The 16,975-nt window shown below is 39.9% G+C and overlaps 1 long non-coding RNA gene across 1 annotated transcript; it reads right to left on the bottom strand.

Moving 5' to 3' along the window:
- Window positions 1–9,391: 9,391 nt before the first annotated feature.
- LOC145543363 (uncharacterized) lies at window positions 9,392–16,931 on the bottom strand. The gene is made up of 3 exons (XR_014080665.1): window positions 16,609–16,931; window positions 14,352–14,453; window positions 9,392–9,585 (listed from the first exon to the last, which is right to left on the bottom strand). It is a non-coding gene; the product is annotated as an uncharacterized LOC145543363 (long non-coding RNA).
- Between the last annotated feature and the right edge of the window lie 44 nt (window positions 16,932–16,975).

Below are 16,975 nucleotides of genomic sequence, written 5' to 3'. Positions count from 1 at the left end.
GTCTAGTCAAGGCTATGGTTTTTCCAGTGGTCATGTATGGATGTGAGAGTTGAATGGTGAAGAAAGCTGAGCGCTACAGAATTGATGCTTTTGAACTGTGGTGTTGGAGAAGACTCTTGAGAGTCCCTTGGACTGCAAGGAGATCCAATCAATCCATCCTAAAAGAGATCAATCCTGGGTGTTCATTGGAAGGACTGATGTTGAAGCTGAAACTCCAGTACTTTGGCCACCTCATGTGAAGAGTTGACTCATTGGAAAAGACCCTAATGCTGGGTAGGATTGGGGGCAGGAGGAGAAGGGGAGAACAGAGGATGAGATGGTGGGATGGCATCACTGACTTGATGGACATGGGTTTGGGTAGACTCCGGGAGTTGGTGATGGACAGAGAGGCCTGGCGTGCTGCAATTCATGGGGTCGCAAAGAGTCAGACACGACTAGCGACTGAACTGAACTGAAGCCCTGCTTGGCTGCCAACTGAGTCATCGGGGACCACGGTCCCAGCTCGCCTTCTTTTCCTATAACTCTTCACTCAATCTGATGATGAGAAGCTGGTAAACTTTCTTAAAGGAAAAAAAAAGGACTAAAGGAAGCCTGTGATCTAAGGAATCCTTCGTTACCTTAATTTATTGGTTCAGGCATTGTACAGGCACAGAATCCCTGGATGAGTTTAACACACCCAATATTCATACACACCCTCCTCACACACACACACCCCTCCTTTTCCTTTGGAGGATTAAGAGCAGGGACCTTTAGAATTTAGGAAATGTAGGTTTCAATCTGAGTTCCACTACTCATAAGAGTTTATACTGATGGTGGGTACAAAGTGTGTGCTATTTAGCTTCCTTCTGTTTCATAGCTACCCTGTACTCAGACACCTTTTTATAAATACAAGGTTTTGGTGACAAGGGAGCTAGACTGAGACAATTTAAATAGTGCATATGTACCATACACTCTTCCTATGAAGTTCTATAGTCGGTTTTCACATGGCTGCTTGTGAAAAAAGAGGAACCATTACTTAAAAAGCTCAAGAATCCCAGAGAGCCCAATCTGTCCAGCAACCAGCCACTCCAATATTGATTGAAAACATTCCCCAGCCGAGGAGTAATAGCACTGTCTTCAACTTACCACTGTTCTTTGGCCAGATCTCAACACTTCTTCAATCTCTGTATCTCTGCAATCTACCCATTCCCTTCACTTCAGACTATCAAGTCCTTGAGTCAATCACCTATTTCTCTATTTGCAGATACATCTTTTACTTGCACTTTTGACCACCTTGAAAGTGCCTTGACAAAGCAGGTCACATAGCTATTAGTGAGCTAGGCAGTTTCAGGAGTGGCCAATCGCTGCTGCTAACAGCTACCCAATAGTAAGTCTCCATTTCTAACTCACTGGGTGAAATGTGACTCGCGGTCACTGGCGTCAGTTCACACTCATGGGGAAGAGGATCTGACTGGCCTAGTTTAGGAAAACTTCTACCAAAGGTCCAATCAGCGGTCATGTGGGTAAAAACATCTCTGACTGATCTCTCTCTATTAATGAAGCAGGCGTGTCTCAGAGGAGATCCTAGTAGGTATATTGTATTCTACATAATAAATGAAGACTCAGTGAGACAAACAGGATATTAAGAGTTAACACTAATGCCAAGCCTAATAAAATGACTTTGAACATAGGAAAGCTTGTCCTTGAGCCTTTTGCACAAAGGGAACTCTGTTTAGTACCTGTTGGGCTCAGTGATTAGGTGAAGCCAAGAAGAAAGAATCAGAAGTAGTCTAGAATGGAAATTGAGCAAAAGATCTCTGTCAAAGGAAGGATGAGAATAGACCACTAGATCAGCTCAACATAAGGGTGCTGCCAAGAAAAGATAAATGGGGTGAAAAAAAGTAGAGCTCTTGGGATGGAGGGTTGGGGTGGAAGGGAGGCACAAGAGGGAGGGGATGTATGTATGCATATAGCTGATTCAATTTGTTGTACAAGATAAACTAATACAATATAGTAAAAGCAATTATACTCCAATTTTTTAAAAAAGTAGACAAGAGCTCATATTTTTTACTCTTTATTATTATTAGCTTTCAGAATTTTTCTTACCTTTCCAGGCATCAGTCAATGACCAGGGATCAAGTGAGTTGACCAAAGGTCACAAAGGATCTAGGAAGTGGTTTGGAGTCAGTAGTTTATCCTCCACCACCCCATACAGTAGCTCAGTTGGAAATCCAGAGATTTACTGATCTTGTACAGAAACCTAAGGGCAGGAGACAGGAAGACTTTACAGAGAGAAGAAGAGAAAGAAAGGAGGAAAATGGAGTAGTGACACATTCATCATAGGCTTGCAAGGCTGGACTATACCTGTTGGCTAACCTCATCCACATCTATTACAGGTGTAACAGATAGCAAAATAATAGTAATAACTACACCAAGAGGGAAACTGAATCCTGATAATAACTTTAGAGGGAAAGGGAACAGCTTGCAAAAAAATAAGTACCTTGGGGGAGGTGGGCAGGGGGAATTGAGGACCTATTGGTCAAAGGGTACAAACATGTAGTTAGAAGGTAAATGAGATCTGGAGATCTAACGTACAGTATTGTGATTATAGTTAACAATACTGTATTATATATATAATATATATGTATTTGAAAGTTACTAAAAGACTAGACGCTTACTCCTTGGAAGGAAGGTTATGGCCAACCTAGATAGCATATTTAAAAGCAGAGACATTACTTTGCCAACAGAAGTCCGTCTAGTCAAGGCTATGGTTTTTCCAGTGGTCATGTATGGATGTGAGAGTTGGACGGTGAAGAAAGCTGAGCGCTACAGAATTGATGCTTTTGAACTGTGGTGTTGGAGAAGACTCTTGAGAGTCCCTTGGACTGCAAGGAGCTCCAATCAATCCATCCTAAAGGAGATCAATCCTGGGTGTTCAATGGAAGGACTGATGTTGAAGCTGAAACTCCAATACTTTGGCCACCTCATGCGAAGAGTTGACTCATTGGAAAAGACCCTAATGCTGGGTAGGATTGGGGGCAGGAGGAGAAGGGGGTGACAGAGGATGAGATGGCTGGATGGCATCACTGACTCGATGGACATGGGTTTGGGTAGACTCCGGGAATTGGTGATGGACAGAGAGGCCTGGCGTGCTGCAATTCATGGGGTCACAAAGAGTCGGACATGACTGAGCGACTGAACTGAACTGAACTGAACTGAAAAGACTAGATCTTAAATGTTCTCATCACCAAAAAGAAATAACAATTGTGTGAGTTGACAGAGGTGCAGTGAAGAACAAGACAAATATGGTCCTTGCCCTCAAGGAGCTTGCAGTCTAACAGGGAAGGCTGCTGCTGTTAAGTCGCTTCAGTTATGTCCGACTCTGTGTGACCCCATAAACGGCAGCCCACCAGGCTCCGCCATCCCTGGGATTCTCCAGGCAAGAACACTGGAGTGGGTTGCCATTTCCTTCTCCAATGCTTGAAAGTGAAAAGTGAAAGTGAAGTTGCTCAGTCGTGTCTGACTCTTCTCGACCCCATGGACTGCAGCCTACCAGGCTCCTCCGTCCATGGGTTTTCCAGGCAAGAGTACTGAATTGGGTTGCCATTGCCTTCTCCAACAGGAAAAGCAAACAAGTAATTATACAAATAACTATCTCAGAACTTGATAAAAAAAATCTATAGAATACTTAAGTACTTTAATTACAATTTCACAATTTAAAATACACCATTACCAGGACTTCCTCGGCAATCCAGCAGTTAAGACACCATACTTCCCCTGCAGTGGGCACAGATTCGGTCTCTGGTTGGGGAACTAAGATCCTGCATGTAGCACAACTTGGCCAAAAAACAGGAAAAAAAACTGTTAATAAAAACTAAATAAAATACACCACCACTTTGACTTTCATTTACTTGTAGGACTTCTGCTATTATGTTCCAGACAGTGCATAATCACCCCCTTTCCCTGTTCCATTACCAGCAGTACTCAGACCCTGTCAGGCATCAGTGAAGAAGCAGATTTTCAATTTTCATTCTTCCACTTGACAGATCGTGATTTTTGAATCTTTGAAATTTGACCATAAGTTACTTATGAAGTAAAACATGTTTAATCATCTGCTCTGTATTCTGGAATTGCTCATAGTGTTTGAAAGAATGCTGATTGATTAAGGAGTCCAGCTATCATCATAGAAACTGCTAGAATTTTGTTATCTAATGTCTATCGTAATTCATGGGTAAAGATTTAGGAAGTCTTTTTTCTTTTTTCAGGAAGTCTTGAAAGAAGATTTTACGTGCTATTTTCCCAGAGGCAACAGAAAAAGACATATGCTAATCTAAAAAAGTAAATATACTATTAAAGCATTAGGTAGGATGCTTTTAGCTGCAAGTAATAGAAATTCCTAGTCAATGGAAATTTGTCCTATATAACAGAATGTCCAGAGAAGAACATCAGGATTGATGGATTCTGTAACTCAGTACTATTTTCAGGGATCCTGATTCTTTCTGTATCACAGCTCTGTCTTCTCTGGACATCCTCTGGTTTCATCTTCAGGCTAACAGCAAGAAGACTGCTGTGGCACTTCTAGGCAACACATCCCGAAATGACAATATTCAGAGAGGGTAATGAAAATAAACCATTTCTTCTTGTAACTCTTTCTTAGAAAAAAGAAAATGGATCCTAGAAATCCTCTAGCAGACTTCTTCCATTGGGCAAATTGAGGTCTCACGCCTATACTCAAACCAAACACTGGCAGGGGAAATGGGGTTAGCCTGAGACCATTTGGCCCAACCTTGGGCCTGGAATATAGCTCAGCTTCATCGGAGGCACCTCACTGTGGATAGGTCTCCGAGCAAAATCAGGGTTGTATAAGAAAAGGGCACCTGTGTCCACTTATACTTCCTGAACCATTTTTCAAGATAACAGCTTGAATATAGAATGATAATTCTGAAAGAAATTAGTGGCATTGGTGGTCATCTGATTAAATGTACATAATTGTAATAATATTGGTACCCCTCGTTCAATGAGAAAACACAAAATTGATCATCTTCTGATAACATAGTGGTGTTACATAGTGAGAGCACGTGAAAATAATATTTTTATTAACCTTTGCAAGATACTTAAAATTCCAGTCATGAGAAGTGAAATTACTTATCAAAATGTATCATGAATCCCACCAATTGAACTGGAAATTGGGGGATCTTGCCTGTAGGTCACCAAACTGATGGCCTCTCATAGTAGCACCAGCTCGGGATAATATTTCACCTTTATTACACTATTGAACCTGTGTGGTTCATTTCAGAGAATATTTGTACTAGTCAGCATAGGATAGATTATAATACAGTAACAGACTACTTCAGGGACTTCTGGGGTGGTCCAGTGGCTGAGAGTCCACATTCCCAGTGGAGGAGCCCTGGATTAGATCCCTGGTCAGGGAACTAGATCTCACATGCCACAACTAAGAGTTTGCATGCCACAACTAAAGATCCTACATGTGACAGCTGAAGAGCTTGCTATGCCGCAACAAAGATCAAAGATTCCTTGTGCCACAACTATGACCCAGCATAGTCAAATAAATAAATAAATATTTTTTTAAAAAGACAACTCCAAAATGTCCAGGGAAGAGGAGGTCACAGAATAAATAATTCTCTTACATAAAGTCCCCTGGAGCTCTGCTAGTTTTGTCCATGAGTTGGCTCGGCACTTGCAGGCTGTTTCGGTCTCTAAATCCTTCCATTTCAAAGTGCTCCCCCCACAAAATGACATTTCATTGGCCAAGTGAAGTCAAATGACCACATCAACCTTCAAGGGGCAGAGGATCCTTGTACCTAGCAGTAGAGGAGAATTAGATACTAATAAATAGTGATAATGCCTGACACAATATTCATAATAGATTCACAAATAGATTCTATGAAGGATGTTCTTTCTAAATCAATTTTCTATTGTCACTATATGAAACACAGCAATCAAGGGTGCCCTTCTTTCTAACTGATTCTTATGAAGAAGTCATGACTGATGTCCCTTTGGTGGTGCCTGTTCATCCCATGGCCCCTTCCTTCTAAGAACGATCCGCTCCCTCCCCAAACTGAGGGGGCAAGCCTAAACCTTCCTGTTTATAGCACATGAATTTTAGCCTCAGGAGATTGGACGAGCGGTGGGTGAAAGCCCAATCTAAGCTGGGATATCTAGATTCTCTTTCTCTTGAGAAGTTGGACAAGACACAGTAATAATTACTATCAAGTACTTAAAGGCAACATAGAATCAGGGCTATGTCATACACTTTCTTGACAGTACAGACAAAGCTCTTTGAAAGAAAGAAAAAACAGGCAGGCAGGAAAAAAGCAGTAATCAATCACCCACATTGTCCTTTAATCACAAGTTCTGACTTTCAGGTTGCAGTCTAGTCCTCCTAAAGTTCTGTATATTTTCTGATTTTGGACTCTGTGAAATAGCTCTGTATTCTACCAAGACTTTCATCTTCTATTTAAATTGGTTTCCAATGGGTTTCTATTTTTGCAACCAAACAATGGTTGCAATAGACAAAGCAAAGAACAACTGATACTGTCCTAAAAATAATTCATGTCTGTTAGGGGCCCATTGGTCCAATGTTCCTCTTACCTGTAGTTTTAAATTATAAGACTTTATTTCCCAGAGTGTGTTCTGTACAATGGTGATCCTCTATGCTCTGTGAACAACAGATCTAGGATCGGTTAAGTTTTGGAAGGTGGCTTCCCTGGTGGCTCAGACGGTAAAGAATCTGCCTGCAATGCAGGAGACTCAGGTTCAATCTCTGGGTCAGGAAGATCCCCTAGAGAGGGAAATGGCAATCCACTTCAGTATTCCTGCCTGCAAAATCCCATGGACAGAACACCCAAACATGACTGAGCAGAAGTGCTGTATCCTGCATCTCCCTTTGGGAGACTGTAATATACATTAGTATATTTAAAGATCTGAGAAATTCTACAATAAAGAGACCTGTCAAGTCTCCTTAACCCACCATTACCTGCATTTTCATATAATACACATTAAAATCTCTGAGAGCATGTGCTCTAAGGAATCAACTCTTCAGAAGTTGATATTAAATAGTGATTTAGGAGGAGTCCTTTTTCTGCAGCAGGAACCTGTTGAACAATGCTTTCTTCCCTTGCTTTTTTAACAACTACCTAGTGACAAAAAATGATTATTTAACAAAGACAAAAAAAAGAGTACCAACCTAAAGAAAGCATTGCTCCCACCAGATGTCTCACTACCAAGATGAAACTTAAAATTAAAAGTCCTGTGCTTTACCTTACTCTAGATGAGAAAATGCCTTTTCAGGAGAAGGGAAAGATCTCCAAAGAGTGGGATGAAACATGTATGTTTTCTTGAGTGACCTTGGAAATTACTGATGAATCTCCTAGAAGCTATCTTTGGGTTATCCTGTCCTACAGCTGATAGGCAAAGCCCTGACTAAGATAACCACTGTTTTATATTACCTCTGTGCCTTATACAAATTAACAGGACTTTAAAGACTACTCAGTGCTTTGGCTTCCTGGCCAACCGAAGCAATACCAGCTCAGGCTGGCTCTCCTTGAAAGTTGAACCAGATTACATACAATGATCTGAGAATCAAGGGAAGAAGTAGTACTGTACTCACAATCATCTTCAAGATCAGATGATTTTCTTCTGCTTCCATTTCTGTCCTTCTTAGGTTTTTAGGTAGAGAATGAAAATAATTACTATCTTCCTATTGCTTATCTTACTAACCCCTATTGGGTGTCAGATACTGTCTTTACATTTTACATTTGGGACCTAATATACTCACTGTACAGGTAAGGGTTGTGTTAAGTCGCTTCAGTCATGTCTGACTCTTAGCAACCCCATGGACTGTAGTCTGCCAGGCTCCTCTGTCCATGCGATTCTCCAAGCAAGAATACTGGAGTGGGTTGCCAGGCCCTCTTCCAGAGGATCATCCCTCCTCCAGGGGATCTTCCCGACCGGAGCATAGAGCCCATGTCTCTTATGCCTCTTACACTGGCAGGCGGATTCTTTACCACAGAGCCGCCAGGTAAGGGTTACTATGCCCCTTTTGTAGCTAAGGACACCAAATCCACAAAAGGTTAGGTGATTTTATTAGCATTCATTATCAGGCAATAATCTAACTACCAAACCAATTCCATCTGATTCTAGATACACTTTCTATTTAACCATGCTTGTCACACAATAGCCAAATAATGTTTTACATATAGTAAATGATGCCGTCTGTCTAACAGTATAGATGAAGAATAAAGGGGTGTATATATGTGTGTTTGTGTGCCCACATGTCTGTGTATGCTTTCAACTGGAGCAAAAGATTAACTCAAATATTTCATGTAAAAAAACTGACCTCAAAAGGAACTTCTGGCTAGGATTTCTTTTTTTAATCATGAATATTTCAGTTCAGTAAATAGGACTATTAACATTATTGGAAGACTTCTTCAGTGTATCTATAGGCTTTGATATTCAAGGACAAACAAGAGCCTGGAAACATTAAGGCTTCAGTGTTCATGACATGACCAGGATTATCTAAATTGATGCAGTGATTAAAATGTTTTGTCAGGGAACAGTTTATTCAGGGAATCCTAAATGAATTGCTGTGAAATCATTGGTGAACTATTAAATGATGCATATAAGCAGGAAGATGGGGTCCCAGAACTGTGCTTCTTCCCATTTCATCTGTCTTTTAACTTCAATTCTCATTACGCCTTGAAGAAAAGTGTTTTCTAATGATGCTTATAAAATAAACAAAGAATGCTGCCTGACAAAGTACCAAGAAGACTGTTTTAAAACAAATGAAAAAAAATAAAAAAAAAATAAATAAAAAAAAAATAAAACAAATGAGTATAACTGTATATCAAGTTGGTGACACAACCACACAAAGAGAAGAACTATTTTAAGTTTCTTTATAACATAAAACTTTGACTATATATTCTTAGAAATAGGTATTCTAAGGACAAAAAGAAAGGTAAATTTTTAATTTCTTCTAGTAGTCTCATGAAAACTGATAAAAATACTGGTATCATTTTGAAATTATTTGATGAATATCATAGAGCAAATGATTATGTTAAATGTGTTGGGATCCAAAATGTATAAAATGAGCCCACAATACCTTCTACTTGAGAGCAAGGAAGTTACCAAAGACTGTTGGGATCATATCAAAATGACACAAAAGTCAACTTCCTCAAGCCAAATATGGAACAATTTAACCATCCAAAGTAAAAATTATTGCAACAAATTGAAACATGTTGAATGTATAAAATCCATGCATTCATATGATATGAAAAAGAGAAAGAAAGATAATTACATAAATACACAAAAAGTTATTGGTCACCATTAGAAGTAGTTAGGGCATTGTATGAGCTTGTTAGAGCTGCCATAATAAAGCACCGTGGACTAGGTGACTTCAACAACAGAAATTTATATTCTCACAATTCTGGAGGCTAGAAATCCGAGATCAAGGTGTCAGCAAAGTTGATTTCTTCTGAGGCCTCTCTCCTTGGCTTGCAGAGGGCTACATTCTCCCAGTATCTTCATATGGCCTTCCCTCTGAATATATCTGGGTGTACGTTTTCTCTTCTTATAAGGACACCAGTCCTGTTGGATTAGGGACCACCATAATAACTATGCTTTAACTTAATTACCTTTTAAAGACTTATCTCCAAACACATACTGGGGGTTAGAACTTCAATATATGAATTTGAGGGAGGACACAACTTAGTATTGATATAACAACAGGCACCAAGTCCTTACTTTGAAAATTAAAAATTAAATAAAAAGAAAAAATAATTTATTCTGTCATCCCATATAAAATACACTAAACATCCCTAATTACGGAGGGGAATCCAGTTAATAAATGCAAACAAAATGATAGAAAAACACTATTTTTGTAGTATAGGCAGTGCTCATCAATGGATGATTAAACTATTAAGGAAAAAAGGTTGACAGTACACTTTTCAATGATTAAGCTATTACCACTTGAATCTACCCGTCAATGTAGCATCACTAAAAGTAGGAAAACCAGACATTACATGCCTGCTGATGTGATGCAACATAACTTACATGGCACCACCAATGAGATATTCTTGCTTAAGAAGCTAAAATTGAATTTAATTGAACCTTTAGTTTTAACTTTCAGTTTATAGGAGATACAATGGATGGGGGACAAGTTGAATTACACTATGAAGAAGCAATTTTCCAAATCCAGAAGGTAAGATATTCTGCAGGGTAACTAACCTGATTTTATCAACAAGTCAACAGCATGAGTATGCAGGTCAGGAAACAACAGTTAGAACTGGACATGGAACAACAGACTGGTACCAAATAGGAAAAGAAGTACGTCAAGGCTGTATATTGTCACCCTGCTTATTTAACTTACATGCAGAGTACCTCATGTGAAATGTTGGGCTGGATGAAGCACAAACTGGAATCAAGATTGCTGGGACAAAGATCAATAACCTCAGATATGCAGATGACACTACCCTTATGGCAGAAAGTGAAGAAGAACTAAAAAGCCTCCTGATAAAAGTGAAAGAGGAGAGTGAAAAAGTTGGCTTAAAGCTCAACATTCAGAAAACAAAGATCATTGCATCCAGTCCCATCACTTCATGGCAAACAGATGGGGAAACAGTGGAAACAGTGGCAGACTTTATTTTTGGAGGCTCCAAAATCACTGCAGATGGTAATTGCAGCCATGAAATTAAAAGACGCTAACTCCTTGAAACAAAACTTATGACCAACCTAGACAGCATATTAAAAAGCAAAGACATTACTTTGCTAACAAAGGTCCGTCTAGTCAAGGCTATGGTTTTTCCAGTAGTCATGCATGGATGTGAGAGTTGGACTATAAAGAAAGCTGACCACCGAAGAATTGATGCTTTTGAACTGCGGTGTTGGAGAAGACTCTTGAGAGTCCCTTGGACTGTAAAAAGATCCAACCAGTCCATCCTCAAGGAGATCAGTCCTGGGTGTTTATTGGAAGGACTGATGTTGAAGCTGAAACTCCAATACTTTGGCCACCTGATGCGAAGAACTGACTCATTTGCAAAGACCTTGATGCTGGGAAAGATAGAGAGCAGAAGGAGAAGGGGACGACAGAGGATGAGATGGTTGGATGGCATCACCGACTAGATGGACATGAGTTTGAATAAGCATGGGAGTTGATGATGGACAGCGAGGCCTGGTGTGCTGCAGTCCATGGGGTCGCAAAGAGTTGGACACGACTGAGCAACTGAACTGAACTGAACTGAACCAAATGGCATGAGAAAATTAAAAAAGGAAAGATGACTGTTCCAGATTAAAAAAGTCACAACAAAATGGAATGTATCGACCTTGTTTTAATCCTGATTGAACAAACCAACCATAAAAAGTGTTTTTGAGATAATCAGAAAAAAAATTATCATTATCAGTGCAATGATATTAAGGAAGTAGTGTTAACTTTTAGGTGTGATACTATTATATTTTTTTAAGTCTTTATTTTATACAGAAGTATTTAAGATACTTCTTAAATTATAGAGAAATATCAGACATTTGCTTTTAGAAAATACAGAAGAGAAAGAAAGAGGGAGAAAGGGATAAATGATTGATATGGCAAAATGTTGATAATTGTTGAAACCGCTAGACCAACAGTTCTCCAAAGGGGTCTCCCAACCAGCAGCAGTAGCATCATTTGAGAATCTGTTTTAAATGCTAACTTCTTAGACCCACCCCAAACTCACTGGATCAGAAATTCTGTGGATAGGGTCTAGCAATCTGCAGATTAACAAACCATCCAGGTGATTCCCATGCAGCTGAAGTTTAAAAACCACTGCGGTAGACAAAGTGGGAGGAGTCTGAGAATTTTAAGTGTTGAATATTTTTCAGTACAATTAAAAACTGTCATTATAAAAAAAAAAAGTTGAAAAAAAGTTAAAAAAAACCCTATTTGTGGTATATGCAAGAGTCTGAAGGAAAGTAAATTGTAACTACCTTCAGGGGGTTGTCATAACATAAATAACCCTAAGAAGTGAATTGTAGAATGTGTGAATTCTCTCTCAATAAAGCTGTTTAAAAGAGACAGTAAGTTAGTGTTTTTCTGTGGTTCTCCTTGAAGGTGACCTTAATATTTATTTATTTCTATTTTAATTATTTCTTTGACTGTGCCAGGTCTTAATTGCGGTGCACAGGGTCTTTAGTGGTGGCATACAGGATCTAGTTCCCTTACCAGGGACCAAACCCGTGTCCCCTGCATTGGGAACGTGGAGTCTTAACCACTGGCTCACCAGGAAAGGCTGGAAGGTGCCGTTATAAGGCTTCATTATTTTTTCTTTCTAAGACAGAGAGCTTCCCTTTCATTCTCTCCTTTATCAAATATTTATTGAATTTAATGCTGTACAGGAACTCTGCTGTGGGATGGGGAGATAAAGATGGAAAAAACACAGTTGCTTGGGCCTCCCCACTGATGCAGCGGTTAAGAATCTGCCTTGCAATGCAGGGGACACCTGTTCCATCCCTGATCCTGGAAGATCACACATGCTGCAGAGTAACTAAGCCCCTGCGCCATGACTACTAAACCTGCGCTTTGGGGCCCGCCAGCTGCAACTACCGAGCCCAAGCGCCTCAACTACTGAAGCCTGGGTGCTACAGAGCCTGTGCTCTGCAACAAGAGGAACCACTGCAAGGAGAAACCCGAGCACCACAACTAGAGAGTAACCCCCACTCTCCGCAACTAGAGAAAGCCAGAGTGCAGCAATGAAAATACAGCACAGCCGTAAATGAATAAGTTTAAAAAAAAGAGACAGAAACTCAGAACTAATTAAAACACACACACACACACACACACACACACACACACACACAGTTGCTTTCCTCAGTGGTTCCATAGCATAATGGAGAAAAGAGATAAAGGAATCAGTGTAAGTGACGGCTGAACTGGGATGAGTTAATGCAGTGTGGCACCAACACTGACAGTGACTGGAGAAGAAGGCACTTGTCCTGAGTTGTAAAGACTGAGTTGAGATTAATGAGATGGAGGGGAAGTCTTAGAGAAATGCAAGAATATCGCTCACTCACAAAGTCACAATAAAGAGATGCAGGTGGCTAGAGCAAAGCAAGGAGTTTATGGTGGCAATGGACAGAGACCCAATCCTAAAGGAATCAGCCTGCCAGGATTTTCACATTGCTGTCTCCATAAATATTTCTGTGAATGTACATAGGTGTAGTGAAGTCTCTAGCAACTGGAAAATAATCCTAAGAGTCAGACTATGAAAATTTGAAAGTCTAGAGCCATCAAAAGGAACAATTTGGCCTAAAACCATTGCTTACATTTATATAGAACTATACTGCTGAAGAGAATGCCAAGAGACTCCTTTGTATAGAAGTGTTAGCTAAATATAGCTACCTAATCATTTGTGAATAAATTGAAATGAGCTATCTTGGAAAAGTATAGAAATGTCACTATTCTTTAACCACAGATTCCATCTTAGATGTGAGGTGTTAAAGCAGGTATTTCATGCTATTTGAAGATATTTTTAGTGTTGGGGTTCTAATCCACGTTATTTTCTTAAGTCAAAATCTCAGGAATGCTGTGCCTATCAAATATAACTATCTTCTGTTTCATTTTCTATCTATGCCACAAATGTTAACGTAAAATAAAGTGAATGTAATGAATAGAATTTTGTCAGCTGGTTTGACAGCATTAAACCAACCAAAGAATTCCGTAAGTAACAAAAGATTTTTACAGAGAAATGTAATCAAAATTATTATCAAAATAAACAAGGAACATAACTCCCTCTTCCATGCTGTTTGAATAATACATGCTGAAAGAGGAAATTAAGTTCAGTAAAAATCAATTCATTGAGACTGATAAAGCAAGGATTTGGAGTTCAGTCGCTCAGTCATGTCTGACTCTTTGCAGCCCCATGGACTGTAGGCTACCAGGCTCCTTTGTCCATGGAATTTTCCAGGCAAGAATACAGGAGCAGGTTGCCATTTCCCCATCCAGGGGATTTTCCTGACCTGACCCACAGATTGGAACCCTCTTCTCTTGCATCTCCTACATTGGTAGACTGATTTTTTTCACCCACTAACGCCACCTGGGAAGCCCCTCCTATACATTAGCTTTATAAAATAAGAATTTTATTTTATAAAAATTTTATTGTATTTTATTTTTTAAAAAAGAATTTTACTTTAATGATATAAACAAGGTTTCTAGAGTAATATTGCTTAAAATCACCAATCATAATTTTCTCTATGTTAAACCTGAAGTTTTCCCATTAATTGTAAAATATTGTTGAGTGTTATGGTATGCTAAAAAGAATACAGGCCAGATAACCTAGACTTGAATTCTGGTATTACCGTTTACAAGCTGTGTTATTTGGACTCACTTGTTTGTCTCAGCCTCCATTTCCTGATCCTACCACCATCTTCCTCACAAAGAGTTTACGAGGTCTAATGACAAAGGTGGTGTATAGCAGCAAGCAGGCTACCTGGCACAAGATGAAAGCATTCTCTGGTTATTATTAGTTCCCTTCAACTATAGTCTTCTGTCCAAAGAGGGAGCATTTCAGTAGCAATAGGCAATTGGAAGTTATCAAGTCACTTAAGGTCTAGTTCCAGAGACCTAGATTATCACTGTGTCCACATTCTACTGCCCAAAGCCAACCTGGATTCAAGGAATGGGAAATAGTGCCATTTTTTAATGTGAAGAGTGGCAAGTATACAAGTAGGAGAAGTATTTGTGGGGGACAATCTTTGGAAACATTACTCTAATGCACCCTCTGGCCACAACAATTCATGTCTTTCCCATGTGTAAAATATACTCACTCCTCAGAACCCCTAAAATCTCATACTTTTATGGCATCAGGTCAAAGTCCAGGACTTTGTCAGTCAAATAAGGTCCAGGAGCAACTAAATCTCTTCAAGGTGGTCTCTCAAGTGCAGCCCTTAGTCACAAAGACCTGTGTAAACTAAAAAGACAAATTATCTGTCCCACCTGCATCCAACAATACCATGGTGAAAAAGGGACAGGATAACCACAATAGGCACCTTCATTCAAAAAGAGGAGGAGAGTAATCCAACTCCTAGATGTATGTTCAGAGAAAACTCTAATTCAAAAAGATACATGCAGCCCAATGTTCATAGCAGCACTATTTATAGTAGCCAAGACAAGGCACCAACCTAATGTCCCTCTATAGATAAATGGATAAAGAAGATGTGATATATTAGCCATTAAAAAGCATAAAATAATGCCATTTGCAGCAAAATGGATGGACCTAGAGATTATCCTACAAAGTGAAGTAAGAAGAAAGACAAATACCATGTGATATCACTTATGTGTGTGTGCTCAATTGCTCAGTTGTGTTTGACTCTTCGTGACCTCATAGACTGTGTGTAGCAGGCTCCTCTGCCATGGAATTTTCCAGGCAAGAATACTGGAGGGGGTTGCCATTGCCTAAAGCTATGCTTTTTGCAGTAGTCATATATGGGTGTGAGAGCTGGACCATAAAGAAAGCTGAGTGCCGAAGAATTGATGCTTTTGGACTGTGGTGTTGGGGAAGACTCTTGAGAGTCCCTTGGACTGCAAGGAGATCCAACCAGTCAATCTTAAAGGAAATCAGTCCTGAACATTCATTGGAAGGACTGATGCTGAAGCTGAAACTTCAATACTTTGGCCACCTGATGCAAAGAACTGACTCACTGGAAAAGACCCTGATGCTGGGAAAGACTGAAGGCAGGAGGAGAAGGGGACGACAGAAAATGAGATGGTTGGATGGCATCCCCGACTGGATGGACATGAGTTTGAGCAAGCTCTGGGAATTGGTGATGGACAGGGAAGCCTGCATGCTGCAGTCTATGGGGTCGCAAAGAGTCAGACACGACTGAGTGACTGAACTGAACTGCAAGGGATCTTCCCGACCCAGGGATCTAACTCGTGTCTCTTGCATTGGCAGTCAGATTCTTTACCCCTGAGCCACCTGGGAAGCCGAGTATTACTTATATGTGGAATCTAATAAGTGACACAAATGAACTTATTTATGAAACAGAAACAGACTCACAAACATGGAAAACAAACTTATGGTTACCAAAGAGAAAAGGGGATGAGGGAGGATAAATGAGGAGTCTGGAACTAGCAGATACAAAATACTATACATAAAATAGATAATAAGGTCCTACTATATAGCACGAGCTTCCCCAGGAGCTCAGACAGTAAAGAATCTTCCTGCATTGCAGGGTACCCAAGTTCCATCCCTGGGTCAAGATGATCCCCTGGAGAAGGGAATGGCTATCCACTCCAGTGTTCTTGCTTGGGAATATCGTGAACAGAGGAGCTTGGCAGGCTACTGTCCATGAGGTCGCAAAGAGTTGGACACAACTTAGTAACTAAGTATGCACTGTATAGCACGGGGAACTATATTCAATATCCTGTAAGAAATCATAATGGAGAAGAATGTAAAAAAGAATTATATATATATACATATATATGCATAACTGAATCACTTTGCTGTACACCAGAAAGTAGCACAATATTGTAAATCAACTATACTTCAAATTAAAAAACATTTTTTTAAGGGGTGAAGGGGGACAGGAGGCACATAACCGTCACCAGACCATAGTAATTCTGGAATTAGGCCAAGCGCATACCATCATTTCCTCCAACTCTGAGATCAGAGAAAGTGTCTTGATTAAGCCCCAGTTCTGCTTGCTAGAGTAGTTCTTTCAGATTCTCTACGCCTGTGATTCTGAGTCATTCTTCATTTTCCGTAAGAAATGGTCCATGTTTGTAACCAAGTAGCATTCTCTGCTTGCTTCTTGTGTGGAGAAAGTTCTGGGCTCAGAGGCCTCTTTTGTGTTTACACTATCTCTGCCCATCGGACCATGCTTATATAATTCCTTTTTAAAAAATCTTTTTGGGCTTCCAGCATATCACATTTTAGTCCAGTCTATTAGGTAAAAGCCACACCCACAAGTCTCTATGAGACAGGCACTCCGCCCATCTGAGGTTTAGAAA

The sequence above is a fragment of the Giraffa tippelskirchi genome, chromosome 3, assembly GCF_054371585.1.
Source record: "Giraffa tippelskirchi isolate mGirTip1 chromosome 3, T2T-mGirTip1v1.2.pri, whole genome shotgun sequence".
NCBI classification, from domain to species: domain Eukaryota; kingdom Metazoa; phylum Chordata; class Mammalia; order Artiodactyla; family Giraffidae; genus Giraffa; species Giraffa tippelskirchi.
Note: the sequence above shows the minus strand (reverse complement) of the source record. Positions and strands in the feature narration are given on the sequence as shown.